This window comes from Schistocerca nitens, chromosome 3 (assembly GCF_023898315.1).
Source record: "Schistocerca nitens isolate TAMUIC-IGC-003100 chromosome 3, iqSchNite1.1, whole genome shotgun sequence".
In the NCBI taxonomy this organism is placed as follows: Eukaryota; Metazoa; Arthropoda; class Insecta; order Orthoptera; family Acrididae; genus Schistocerca; species Schistocerca nitens.
Genome location: NC_064616.1, coordinates 529,241,835 through 529,257,005, shown reverse-complemented (window position 1 = coordinate 529,257,005; position 15,171 = coordinate 529,241,835).

Genomic DNA, 15,171 nt, shown 5'->3' with positions numbered 1-15,171 from the left:
GCTCATGCATGTACTGCTCAGAACGCAGGCACCTTGCCGTGTCGATAGAAGTGTATGAGTAGGATTTCTACTAGTGCAGCCCTGAAGGGTAAGATGCTAGGAAGAAAGGAAAGAATTTTAACTGATATGTGTGCAAGAATAAATTTTGTGTTTATATCTTCTGGTAGGCGCTAAGCCTCACCCGCGGCCATATTAGTGGCTTGAATGCTGAAACATTAAAGGGAGCAAAGATGTGTTCTGTTAAATTAGACAATGATGGAGTAGTTTATAACTGAAATGGAAGCCTTAAGGAAGTGAAGGCGAGACATTGACGACTTCCTAGAGAATGAATTCTGTACAGTTATCAGGGTATGATCGACTACAGGTCTTATACTGCTTGATTCGGTGAGGCCGCTTCGGTTTCACATGAGACCACAACAGATAAATGTAAGGAACTCCATGGATACGGCCGATTTAGAAAAATTGCAATGAACCACATGCCATGGCATTAAAAACCAATGCCCCTGTAACCATAGTTGGCAGTATTGGAAGTGCTCTCTGGCTGAAAATCGGTATCCGGACGTTTAAAAGGGCTGTTTCTATTTGATGTTCTTACACAAAATGACGTTCGTAATACATTAGAGGATCATATAAGACCAAGTCTATGGCAGGCAGAAACATTTAAAATGAAAATAGACGTCCCAATTCGCTTGCATAATTTTGGAACTATACTTGCCAGAATATATGAAATATTTGAGAATGAGGTAGACTTCACAGAACAGAGAGAGTTTAATCATAATAGGAGACAGAAGTCACTGCCAGTAAGGGAAGTATACTTGCCCGTGCCCGCACCCGCGAAAGGCAAAAGGTCCCGAGTTCGAGTCTCGGTCAGGCACACAGTTTTGATCTGCCAGGAAGTTTCGTATCAGCGCACACTCCACGGCAGAGTGAAAATTCAATTCTGGAAGTATACACAGTAACATCACACCTAAGAATCGTTCACAAGAGAATATACTGCACTTAACTGAGACTGAACACAGTCTGTTGTACCCACTCTTGGAAGAATTCGTATGGTTCATTGAGGACCTCATTTAGCTTGAAATTCCCGCTTGAGACATTAGATCAAAAGCACAGAAACTGTACAGAAATCAGTATGACTTACTGTCAGTTGTGAAAGAAAGTGTTCTGCAACAACTCGATGCAAGAATCTTACTACCTTCACTAGTCTGTAGTCATCAGCAATAGTTGTCACCTGCAAGACATCAACTAACAGTGGGAAGACATATCGTGAATATGAGGGTGGTAAACACAGTTACCAAACTGACATGTACACTTTGTCACATATTGACCATACTTTGGAGAGATAGGAAACTGTATGTTCTTCACACCTTCACATAAGAAATCAGAATATTCCTCAGATCATGATTGCCATGCTAGTCCAAAAGATACTTTTTGAGTGACCTACCGGTTGTACGAGTTTTTAAGAATGCTGTTTGGTTTAGTCTCAGTTATGTGACTCGATTGGAGATTTCCTGTCAGAGAGGTCACAGTTCGTACTAATTGACGGAAAGTCATCGAGTAAAACAGAAGTGATTTCAGGCATTCTCCAAGGTGGTGTTATAGCCCCTTTGCTGTTCCTTATCTATATAAACGATTTGGGAGACAATCTGAGCAGCCGTCATCGGTTGTTTGCAGATGACGCTCTCGTTTATCCACTAATAAAGTCATCAGAAGATTAAAACAAACTGCAAAATGATTTAGAAAAAATATCTGAATGGTGCGAAAAGTGGCAGTTTACCCTAAATAACGAAAAGTGTGAGGTCATCCACATGAGTGCTAAAAAGAAGTCGTTAAACTTTGGTTACACGATAAATCAGTCTAATCTAAAAGCCGTAAATTCAACTAAATACCTAGGTATTACAATTACGAACAACTTAAATTGGAAAGAACACATAGAAAATGTTGTGGGGAAGGCTAACCAAAGGCTGCGTTTTACTGGGAGGACGCTTGGAAAATATAAAAGGCATACTAAGGAGACTGCCTACACTACGCTTGTCCGTCCTCTTTTAGAATACTGCTGCGCGGTGTGGGATCCTTACCAGGTAGGACTGACGGAGTACATCGAAAAAGTTAAAAGAAAGGCAGCACGTTTTGTATCATCGCGAAATATGGGAGAGTGTGTCACAGAAATGATACAGGATTTGTGCTGGAAATCATTAAAAGAAAGGCGTACTTCATTGCGACGGAATCTTCTCACGAAATTCCCATCACCAACTTTCTCCTCGGAATGCGAAAATATTTTGTTGACACCGACCTACATAGGGCGGAAGGATCACCACGATAAAATAAGGGAAATCAGATCTCGTACGGAAAGATATAGGTGTTCATTCTTTCCGCGCGCTGTACGAGATTGGAATAATAGAGAATTGTGAAGGTGGTTCGATGAACCCTCTGCCATGCACTTAACCGTGATTTGTAGAGTATCCATGCAGATGTAGATGTAGAAGAAATGAGCCTGCCACTTTTCAACGATTTGCAGACTTGTCGTTATGAGGGTTGATGTTCGTGGCATATTTAGATGACATTATATTATTCTCTCGAATCAATAAAGAGCTTTCTGAGTGATTAAGTGATGTACTGTCAAGATTAAAAGGTGGCCACTTAAATCTGAAGTAGGAGAAATGTTATTTTGCAGATTCACATGGTCTGTGTCTGGAACACATTATTAACCCTGATTTATTTATTTTATTTACTTATTTATTTATTGTTCCGTGGGACCAAATTAAGGAGAAGTCTCCATGGAACAAGTCAATACATGAAATTATAACACGATATTGGAAACAGATAAAATGAAATATAAAAAACATATTCATGTTACAAGTAAGTTTAAATAAAGAAAATCAACAATGTAACACGGGAATTTGCTTAATTTTTTAGATCTTCCAGGAGCTCCTCTACAGAATGGAAGGAGTGAGCCATGAGGAAACTCTTCAGTTTAGACTTAAAAGAGTTTGGGTTACTACTAAGATTTTTGAGTTCTTGTGGTAGCTTCTTCAAAATGGATGCAGCAGAATACTGCACTCCTTTCTGCACAAGAGTCAAGGAAGTGCATTCCACATGCAGATTGGATATCTACCTAGTATTAACTGAGTGAAAGCTGCTAACTCCTGGGAATAGGCTAATATTGCAAACAACAAACGTCATTAAAGAAAATATATACTGTGAGGGCAATGTCAGAATTCCCAGACTATTTAATAGGGGTCGACAAGACGTTCTCGAACTTACACCACATATAGCTCGAACAGCCCGTTTTTGAGCCAAAAATACCCTTTTTGAATCAGAAGAATTACCCTAAAAAATAATACCATACGAAATAAGCGTATGAAAATATGCGAAGTAGACTACTTTTCGTGCTGAAGTGTCACTTATTTCAGGTACTGTTCTAATGGCAAATAAAGCAGCATTTAGTTTATGAACTAGATCCTGGACATGGGCTTTCCACAACAGCTTACTATCTACCCTAACGCCTAGGAACTTGAACTGTTCCGTCTCGCTTATAATATGCCCATTCTGTCTGTTCAAAATATCGGTTCTTGTTGAATTGTGAGTCAGAAACTATAAAAACTGTGTCTTACTGTGATTTAACATCGAATTATTTTCCACAAGCCACCAACTTATTTCATGAACTACATTATTTGATACTGTTTCAATATTACACACAAGATCCTTCACTACCAAGCTGGTGTCATCAGCAAATAGAAATATTTTTGAATCACCTGTAATACTAGAAGGCATATCATTTATATAAATAAGAAACAGAAGTGGCCCCAGCACCGAGCCTTGGGGAACGCCCCACTTAACAGTGCCCCATTGGGACTGAACATCACTCCCACTCTCAATATTGCGGAGAATTACCTTCTGCTTTCTGTTCTTAAAGTAAGAGGCGAACCAATTGTAAGCTAATCACCTTACTCCATAGTGGTCCAACTTCTGCGGTAATATTTTGTGGTCAACACAGTCAAAAGCCTTCGTTAAATCAAAGAAAACTCCTAGCGTTCGCAACCTTTTATTTAATCCGTCCAAAACCTCACAGAGAAAAGAGAATATAGCATTTTCAGTTGTTAAACCATTTCTAAAATCAAACTGAACATTTAACAGCAAATTATGTGAATTTAAATGCTCCAGTAACCTTGTATATACAACCTTCTCGATAACTTTAGCAAACAGCGATGGCATAGAAATAGGTCTATAATTGTCAATATTATCCCTGTCTCTCTTTTTATAAAGTGACTTCACTACCGAGTACTTTAATCGGTCAGGAAACCGACCACTCCTAAAGGAAAAGTTACAGATATGGCTAAGTACTGGGCTAACATACATAGAACAATACTTCAGTATTCGGCTAGATACCCCGTCATATCCATGAGAGTTCTTGGTCTTTAGTGATTTAATTATTAACTCAATCTCCCTCTTGTCAGTATCATGGAGGAGCATTTCAGGTAACAGTCTCGGAACACTTTTTTCTAAGAGCGCTATATGATTCCCTGTTGGGACTAGGTTTCTGGTTAGTTCACCTGCTATATTCAGAAAGTGATTATTAAATACTGTACATATATGCGACTTATCAGTAACACGGACATTCCCACTACGCACTGATTCTATATCCTCGACCTGTCTCTGCAGACCAGCCACTTCCTTTACGACTGACCATATGGTTTTAATTTTTCCTGAGACTTAGCTATTCCATCTGCATACCACATACTTTTTGCCTTCCTAATAACATTTTTAAGCACCTTACAATACTGTTTGTAATGGGCTGCTGCATTTAGATTTAGACTGTTTCTAAGGTATTGATATAATTGCCACTTTGTTCTACAAGATATTCTTATCCCTCTAGTCAGCCACCCAGGCTGCCTGTTCGTGCTAGTACCCTGTTTTGAACGTTCTAACGGAAAGCAACTTTCAAAGAGCACGATAAAAGTCTTGAGAAAAGCATTATATTTATCGTCTGCTGTATCAGCGCTATAAACATCTTGCCACTCTTGTTCCTTGATAAGGTTTACAAAGGTCTCTACAGCAACTGGATCAGCTTTCCTAACCAGCTGATGACTATATTTAACACGTGTTGCAGCACAAAAATCTTTTAGAGTTAAAATTTGTGCATCATGATCTGAAAGGCCATTCACCTTTTTGCTAACAGAATGCGCTTCTAGTAATGAGGAATGAACAAAAATGTTGTCTATGGTTGTTCTACTGTTCCCTTGCACTCTCGTTGGAAAGAATACGGTTTGCGTAAGATTATATGAATTAAGGAGGTCTACCAGCATCCTCTTCCTTGCACAATCACTTATACAATTAATATTGAAGTCACCACATATAACTAACTTTTTGTATTTCCTATAAAGTGAACCAAGAACCTCCTCTAGCTTTAGCAAAAACGTTGTGAAATCGGAGTCTGGGGATCTATAAATAACAACAGTTACAAGTTTAGCTCCATTAAATTTAACCACACCTGCACAACATTCAAACACCTTTTCAGTGCAGTACTTTGAAACATCAGTTGACTCAATTGATTGATGTAGTTAACCACATCCACAACTGACAGAAGTAGCAGACAGCTTTCTTGCATCTGCTAAGTTAAGAGTATGAAAGCTTCTTTAGAGTAGCGTACTATAATCTTCCATTTGTAAAACACTGTGCAGTAACTAAATCCTTAACCAAGTGGAAAACAGTAGCCTTTGAATGGGTTACAGAATGCAGAAATACAGTGCAACAAGTTAAAGATGTGTTAAGAAGCTGTCCACTGCTGATATTCATTGATTCTGAGAAACTGTTTATATTGTTGCTCCTTAAATCAAAGAATTTGACGTGAGTTGCATTCTGAGCTAGGAACTATGTAGCAAAGAACTGATTTGTTATGTCTCCTGCCATCTCAGTAAGGATGAATTTAATGACAGCACAACAGATAAAGAACTGTTAGCCTTGACATTAAGGATTAATTATTTTAAATGTTAATTGAATGCCAAGTAGTTCATAGTGGTAACGGATCACACTGACTTTTTATAGGCTCAAAATTTGAAAGAGACCAACAGTCGTTTAATATAATAGGTATTTAAATTGAATATGACTGTGAGGTACACCATAAACAAGTCGAACTTTATCCAAATGCAGATGTCTTAAGTAGAAAGGTCCATGTATTACAAGCACGTAAGGGGCTTATCATGGAACTGAAACTATCAGAAAGAAGGGATGCCAATTGTCAGGAGTATGTCACACTATCATATTTCATAGCTGAAGATGGTACATTGCATGGTGACACTCCTCTTGGGAATCAGTTAGTAATCCTGAAAACACCCCTGTCTTCAGTCTTGTATCATTACGCAAAGCCATGGTAGCATCCAAGCCTGTCACAGCGGCAAGAGCTACAAACGCCCATACGGCTCCACGCTACTGATGGCGAAATCGGCAACGAGTCATTTATTCGTGCTTGTATTCTGCGTGTGCGAAAAGTGTATAACACTACCGAATCTTAGTACTTGAGGAAGTGCGTTGTTATTAAGTGTATCGAACTAAGTTTTGTTATCAGAACGATAACTTTTAATAGGCAGCAATCGTTGAACTAATGCGAATCGAACCAGGGTTATGGTAGTTTAATAGTACACTGTATTACGTAAATAAAAACCAGTGGCCGTCAGCATAATTAGACAAAGTGGTGCCAAGTGACTGTGCTGCTCTTTACGAAAATTAATCACTGTATATGACATTACTCGGTACTAATTTCTTTTAAATATGATATGAAACATTATCACAATCAAGGAAATACTGCAAAAGTAGTTTGTTAGTAGCAGTACAGGATAAGCTTCAAATTCTCTGGCTATAAACTATATCTCGCTAACGTATAATGTTTATATTCAACCCAAAAAAGTCAATGTTCATTATACAAAATTATTAAATAAGGCAGGAGCACAACTAATTTGGACATGATGAGATTTTTCCATTAAGATACTGAGAAACGCTGACATAGAAATGATCTTTAAATTGTTATGCTGCCTGATATGATTACTACATTTTTTCGAAGGGAGCGCATATGTCTTTGCATTAAGTAGAGAATAAATGAAACATGGGACCCTGAATCTACTAGGGCCTAAACAATTTCCCGCCATTTAATATTTCAAAATCACAATTTGTGTTGACATGATTAGTACACTTCATAAGCACAGTCACTGAAACATTGATTGCAATTGTGGTTCATTATTTAACACGGGCACATCAGACTTTGACGTCATTGGAGCCATCATTCGAAATAGATAACACTGCTTTAGCTGTAAGTTCTTTATTTATAGCCAAGAGTGTTTCGCAGCATTTTAGCTGAATCATCAGGTGCAACCTGTACAAATTAAGAGACAAAGACACATGTAAGGCAAGAAAACCTAACTTAAATGAAAAATATATAAGGTCTGAACATTAACACAAATTCAAGTCATGTTCCGATGGAAGAAAATGAATAGGGATGACACAGAGTTCATCGTCAACAGCGTTTCACTAAGTAGCGTGCGTCGAACATAAAATAACATGGAACGCACCGGTGGTACCACGAATAACAGTATCTGGTGACCCGGTGGCGTCCCTGTATTTCGAAATAGTCATCAAAGGGCCGATCGTATATGATCATCTACGGGATAATGTGAAATTTGAGCAGCTAGGGGTCTCTCATTTGTCTAAAATGGACTGGAAACATACTGGTAGAGACCTACTTATTCAACCTTTGATTGTAATTAATTCCCAGAATCCAGTAAAAGAACTAGAAAAATAGAATGATAGCTGAGCTAGTGGTGAGGCTGTGTATTCCCTTACTATGTGTTAAACCTACGTAAATTCGTAAAATCTATAATCAGTGCCAACCTTCTCCATAGAAAATCAATATGTTAATGGTTATGAAGTGAATTTAAGTCTGTTTTAACACCTGTCACTCACTTTGTTAAAGACCCATTTATTCAGTCTTTAATTGTAGTTAATCCCCAGAATCCAGTATAAAACTAGAAAAACAGAATAGAAACGCAGACCTTAATGACTACAAACTGAATTTAATTTCGTTTTAACACCTATCACTCACTTTGTCTAGTCATCAGCGGATGAAAACGCCCTCTCCACATGATCCCTCTCTTCATGTCGTTATCTGGCGCGTCCGCCGTTGCGTCTTGACAAGCTGCCTGTTGTACACAGTCCGGTGCACGCACTTGCCGTGGGCACGTCCAGCCTTTTGGCATGTCGCTTCGCAGTGCGTTGGTTTCTGCGGATTCAGCTGTTTAGGTATGACACAATATTCAGTCCTTTTTCATTTCATGTCAATTTCGTTCTAAGTTTTAAAATAATTTTATACTGGAGTTTGGAGGTTAACTACATACAATTAATGATTGGATAAATGGGTCTTTACCAGTATATTTCCCGTCCATTTTAGGCAGACGAGGGACCATCAGCTACTCAAACTCTTACATTATCTCGCAGATAATCATATACGATACGTCCTTTGATCACTATTTCGGTGTGTGCGGACCCCAATAGCTAAGCAGATTGTGTTACTCATGCAGTCACGGATGCATTCTACGTTTTTTGACGTCCGCTTCTTAGGGATCAATTGCTGACGATTATGCTAGGACATCCCATTCTTTTCTCCTCGGTTGGAACGTGACTTGATTTTTTGATTATGTTCATATCTCATACATTTTTAGTTTTAGTTATTTTTTTATTGCCTTACATGTGACTTTGTCTCCCAGTTTGTACATATTGCACATGATGACGCAGAAAAAATACTGCGAAATCGGTCGTACCTATATAGAAAGGGCTTACAGCTTAAGTGGTCCCATCGTTTCAAAATTTAACGTGGGGAAATAGAAGCTTTTCTATCTGTTGACTCGGGTGAGAAGCTACACTTGTGGCAAGACACAATAAAGGTACACACATAGACACAAATACATGGATAAAATGACACATTTACAAACCTGTGAGGCAGATCATCGTCATGTAGGCCCACAAAGAGTAATGACCTACAGTCACTTTCTTGATCACTGTTTCATATAGTTACTTTTAGTGCAGAACTAATATTTTAGGAATAATGAAAATGAAATTAATCATATAGTTCTTTTCCTTGTTTTCGCTATTTTGCAATACTTACGCAAATAACAAGGAATATTTCAGAAAAAAGATGTACACTTAAGAGTTGTCCACTCCAGAAAAGCTTATGAGCAGTATTAAAGCAGTAAATACGCTGCAGTTCAATAATATAAGACACTCGGAAGTACTGCATCATTAGGAAAAGTATCCTGTCTGGTGAAAATGATTAAGAAAGGAATGAAAATTATCACCTCAAATTTCAAATTAAAGTGCTTATTATTCGCATCTGAAGCAATTTACTGACCCATGCAAATACATACAATACTAACCTTTTACTTGAGCTGAAGGTGGTGGCTGCGGTGATATTCTTTGGCTAAAGCAAAGACTGTGTGAGTGATCAAGGTTCTAGAAATATAACTCATCAGAAAATCGTTTTATTGGCGCTGTATTTATATGACTTCAGTATAATTCCACAACTGAGGCATTATTACTCAATGTTGATGTTTTTCCAGACTCCTTCATCACTAGAAACGTGAACAGTATGAATGATAGTCACTGACTACGTGTGTGTCCAGAGATTCCTAGCAGTTCTGCCGCCAAATTCACTTTCTCTCTTCCTGCCTCCCATTTCCTGTAGCGGAGGGACTTCTCTCTAGGTTTTATAGTGGTAGAAACCTATTGTTTCTGTGCATGAACCACTTCTAAAAATACTAATTAGACATACAAACACTTTAATAGAACATTGTTTTGAAAAATGCATGCACAGACTAATTCTTGGCAGATAACTGTACAGAAAATATGAACAAATACTTACATATGAGACAAATCAAAGAACATAATAACACAAATATCACATTAAGCATAAAAAACATAGAAGTACGTGAAATAGGTACAGTCGATATCAAAATTAAATGTTACAAACCATAAATTTCATTACAGGCTTTAGCAGAAGCTTCTAGCCCTATCGACATCGTGGTCTTGTATATAATGCTATGTTTTCCTAAGGCATAACAAGAAAATAATATATCCAGTCTGTTGCTGATCACTTTTCTCGCTACTTGGTGCCAGTGCCAATTGCAGACATGACAATGGAGACTGTAGCAAAAGCCTTTGTGAGTCACTTGGTATTATTGTTCAGAAGTCCCAATGCCATTCTGATGGACTAAGGAATGAATTTTGTGTCTGTTATATTAGGGAATGAGTGTACACTGTTGAGATTCCAGAAATAGGGTACCAACCCCTTTCACTCCAAAGGTAATGGAAGTGTTGAACAAGTTCATAGAACTATCACCCAAATTTTATCCTATGATGTGGGTAAGCACAAAAGACTGGGATCGTTCTCTAACATATTTTAACTGTCTACATAGCAGTGTCCACAAGGCTACAGAAGACACTAACAACGAGGTAGTGTATGGTGGAACAGTAAGTTCCTCCTCTGATATACGAAAAATTACCTGCGGCTGTTGATCTGAGGGAGGTATGTTTAGCATTATGAGTAAAAATAATTTCGAGAGAATTACAGCACAATAATTTTACGATGACTTCAAAACAGATTCAAAGAGACAGTAAAGGAACTGCATTAATTCCATATCGACAAGATGACTGGGTTTTGTTGTGGAATATAAAATATCACAAAACGGTTAACTGAGACGTTCTCTGAGCCTTTCCAAATTGCGCAACTGACATCGCCTGGGAACGCCAAAATACAACAGACAGCTCTGTAATTGTCCATTTTGACAGATTGAAACCCTGTCATGGACAAGTCATGCCAACCCCACCTATCGGGATCACAGAGTCACTGCAAGGCAGAAATAATACTGCAAAGAGTATGTCGAAAAGAAATAATCTACCTTCTCCTTTGTGGCCGTGATACTCTCTACGTTCTAAGCACCATTAACCGCTCCAGTCTCGAGATTACGTGTGCATATCATCACAAGCCATTTGCTTTCCTTTCCTTAGGAATAAGCAGATGTTACACTAGGGCGGCACTTATTCACCTGCAACATATAATTTGCCTTCACACATGTTTTATGTACTTCCACGTAATGAAATGTGAGAAATTCACATGTTATCGACTTTTGTATTTTTGTTAGCGTACATGCAAGGAATATTCCTTATTGACGCCAGTAATGAACGGTGTGGAGGGATGTACTGTTATAGTTTTTGCAGCAGTTCACCTAAGTATTTCTGAGAACGCATTCTTCTTTACTGTTTTCCTCCCCTTTTTAATTCTTGTGAGTCCCTCTCTAGACGCAGCGCCCCACATCATACCACCCGTGTGGGCATTTAAATTCTTGTAAACAAAGCGAACACAGAGGTAACCTGGAGGCAGATCTTACCAGGAGCCTCCCCACCATATGTGCTGCCATGTAGGTTGATACGGTGGTAGCCGGCTGCCTGAGCCACTATGATTAGATGGCAAGACTGCTACCTGAAACACATATCTGACCTGCCTAGTTTGTGTGAACTGTTCATGAGAAGGATCCATGTTCACCAACTGACATATACAGTGAAGAGCCAAAACGTTATGGCTACCTGCCTAATAACTTGTTTGTGTGTCTTTGGAACCAAATACACCACTGATTATGCGCATTAGAAATCCGACAGTTTGTTGGCAGGTTTGTAGAGATATATGGCGTTAAATGTCTACGCACAATTCAGGTAACTCCTGTACATCACGGGCCGCTGAGTCGTGTACACGGTGATGGCGGCCGATAACGACCCAGATGGTTTCATAGAATTTACCTCAGGCCGGGCTATCAATGTGAGTTCACTATAAGGCTCCTCAAACTATTTTATCACGGTTCTGGGTACAAGACAGGGACAATTACTCTGCTGAAAGATGACACTGCCGTCAGGGAAGACGTCAAGCATGAAGACATACAGATTGTTCTCAGCTATCAGTGTGTCTTGAATTACTACCATAGGTCTTACGCAAACGCAAAAGAATGTCTCCCGTAGCATAATACTGCACTCCCTGTCTGCGTCTATGGCGCACTGCACGTTCGAGCCACCGTTCAGCTGCATGACTGCGTTTGTGGAGACGACCATCGACCTATTGTACGAAAAATGTGATTTACCCAAATAGCTGACATGTTTCCATTGATCGACGGTCGAACCATGCTGGTCCTGTGCCCATTGCAATTGTAACTGACGATGTTGTTGGGTCAACATGTGAACACGAAGATGTGGTCTGCTGCAGAGCTCGATGTTCCACAGTGTATGATGAACGGTGTCCTCTGAAACACTTGTGCATGCACCAACATTGTCCTCTTCGGCAGAGATGAACCAGACCACCACCTATTCTACTTTACAGAGCAGACAACCCTCCAAACCCCACGTTCTGTGAGGAGTTGTGGACATCCAACTATTTTTCGCCTAGTTGTAGGTTCACTATCCTTCTACCTCTTTCCACAGATGCTCACGACAGCAGCACGTGAACATTAGACCAGCTCCGTCGATTTCGAGATACTCGTTCACAAGCTCTGCGTAATAATAATCTGCCCTTTGTCAAAGTCGCTTATCTCAATGGATTTCCCGATTTGCAGCCCATATCTTCGCTAGGGTAACCCTCCGTCCATGTTGGCTCCTCTTACATAATTTTGTTACCGCGTCACGTGCCCGCAACGCCACCAGGCGGCATCCAACATGGTGGTGGGCAGTGGTCTAAATGTTTTGGCTGACCATTGTATTTAGTCGCAAGGGGTTACCATGGGAGTACAGTGATTTCCAGTAATCATAATATAGGAAAAGAGCAGTTGCTTATTTTAGCGTACATGAAATATGTTCCAGAGAAATTTTTATTTTGCCCATCCTGTGTATTTCATACGAATGGCTTCTGCTCTCCCCTAATAATTTCCGATTTGTACCGCTGCTACCAGCTTCTGTGGGTGTAAAGTCCCTCTTTACCTTATTGCTGTTAGATTTATTTTATAAGTGGCTTTCTCCCTATACAGAATTACTTCGTAGTATGCATTTACCTCTATATGTAGAGCGCTTTCGTCAGAGAGGATTTTTCAATAGTTTTCACCACTACTTTTTCCCTATTTGAATTCGTAACACAAATGTCGAGGAAGTGCTGAAACAGATTTTATTGCAGTGGTTGTATATGGCTAAATCACTGTAACAAACTAGAATACTTGAGACACTTTACTCTACAGCTTCAGAACTGTGTTCACATCACCTACTATTGTATCTTGTGTTACTGAGGAATATAAGAATTAACACTGAAACAGCAACCAGCCACAAGTATTGTTTAAAAGGTTTATTTGAATCAAACCACGACCGTTTTCCGATCTCTTACGAATCCGTCTTCAGATGGATGTTACAGGTTTCCTGATTTTCTTGTGAGGCCTCGATTTGTGATCTTCATTGATTTGATACACAAGGATAGACAGAAAGTTTTTTGTTCATAATTCGATAAAATTTACTAGCGATTTACTTATTTTGACCCTTATCACAACAATCACGGAACCATGTTGGCATTGTCCACTATTGCTGTAGCTTTATATGGCATATCAACAAAAACGTTTGGAAATGGCGTAAATGGTTGAAACTAGTCGTGAACAAATAAAATTAATACAAGAAAAGCGGAAAATCCAACCAGTTTTAAATAAATTCATTGGTGCGGCACCCACTATGAAGAAAACCCATGAATATATTTTGAATATAGTAAATTGTAAAATGTGATCATATCATTCTGTGTTACAAAATCGCAGTGTGTTTCTTTTATGAATTTTAAAATAAACCATTTGTGAATGCGCACTATGTGAATGCAACTTAGTTCACTGGAAAACCCTGTACACCACGTCATTCTATGGTATTACAGCACGTGTGATAAACATTTACATCACATGAGTATCCCATACAATATTTTCTAAGGTGTTACAGTGGTAGAGATATTAGGTTACCGATGTTGTGAGAGTGTGCTGGTGTAGTAAAATATGTGTCTGCTAGTGCAATGAAATTAATTGAAAAATCGAAAAGTGAAGTAAAATTATTTACAGCAGTTTCTGAAGTAACATTTTACTGAATGGCTAGTTTTCTGTTGTAGTGATTTTTAGACATGTTAGCAACACATTATCTGCTAAAAAAGCTCTGATGGTGAAGTATGATAAAGGAAATTCTGCAGTCATTATGTATGAAACACAGTACATTGAGAATAGCGTAAAATTTTTCGAAACTAATAACTTTACACGACAACAATGAGAACCCACAGGAGAATTTTGATCTAAACTAGGTAATAGCTACAAATTCCTCTTAAACAAATATGAAATTATAGACTGCCTTACCATGAATAAAACTACACCGAAACATCGTTCACGATCTAAGAGCCACAAAGAAGTTTGCCCCCTACATCCAGTCATAAACTCAACAAACAGCCCAATATACAGTGTAAGCAGAAAGCTGAAGGATCTACTTACCACTTACTACAAGTTTGAAAACAGTTCTACAATAAAAAACACAATTTTCTTCGTAGAATATATCAAAGACATCTAAATAGCACCGACAGCTAAATTTGCCTCATCAGATGTAGAGATGCTTTACATGAATACCCCAGCTGCAGAAAGTATGAACGTAATTAAAAAAATAATCTCCTAAAACAGGAAAAGCTCTACCTACCTGAAATCCGTAAGTTAATGGAGGTCCTTCCTTTCGTAGTGTCTGGCAAATATTTCACTTTTAATAGTGAAGTCTGTAAAAAATTGATAGACTTACAATTGGGAGCAGTCTGCTGGATTGCTAGTTGATATTTACTTAACAATTGTGAGTAAAAGTTCTTCTCGTCTAATAACCAAATAAACACTAAAATTATTTAATACAAGATACATGTAGATGACACTCTCCTACTGTTACGTGGTAAAAGCAGTGAAGGTGATGTTAAAGCTGGAGATCTGAGCAAATTACATAATATCAAATTCACTGTTGAAGATGCAATAAACAACAGAATAAACTAGGACCTTAACAATCCAGCATAAATAATAAACATAATAAAGTAAAGCACTAGTTTACTTTTGTTCTACAGTATTACTTTTATTGTGTTAACTGGATTTGGCTTACAAGGGCATCTTCAGTCATTTA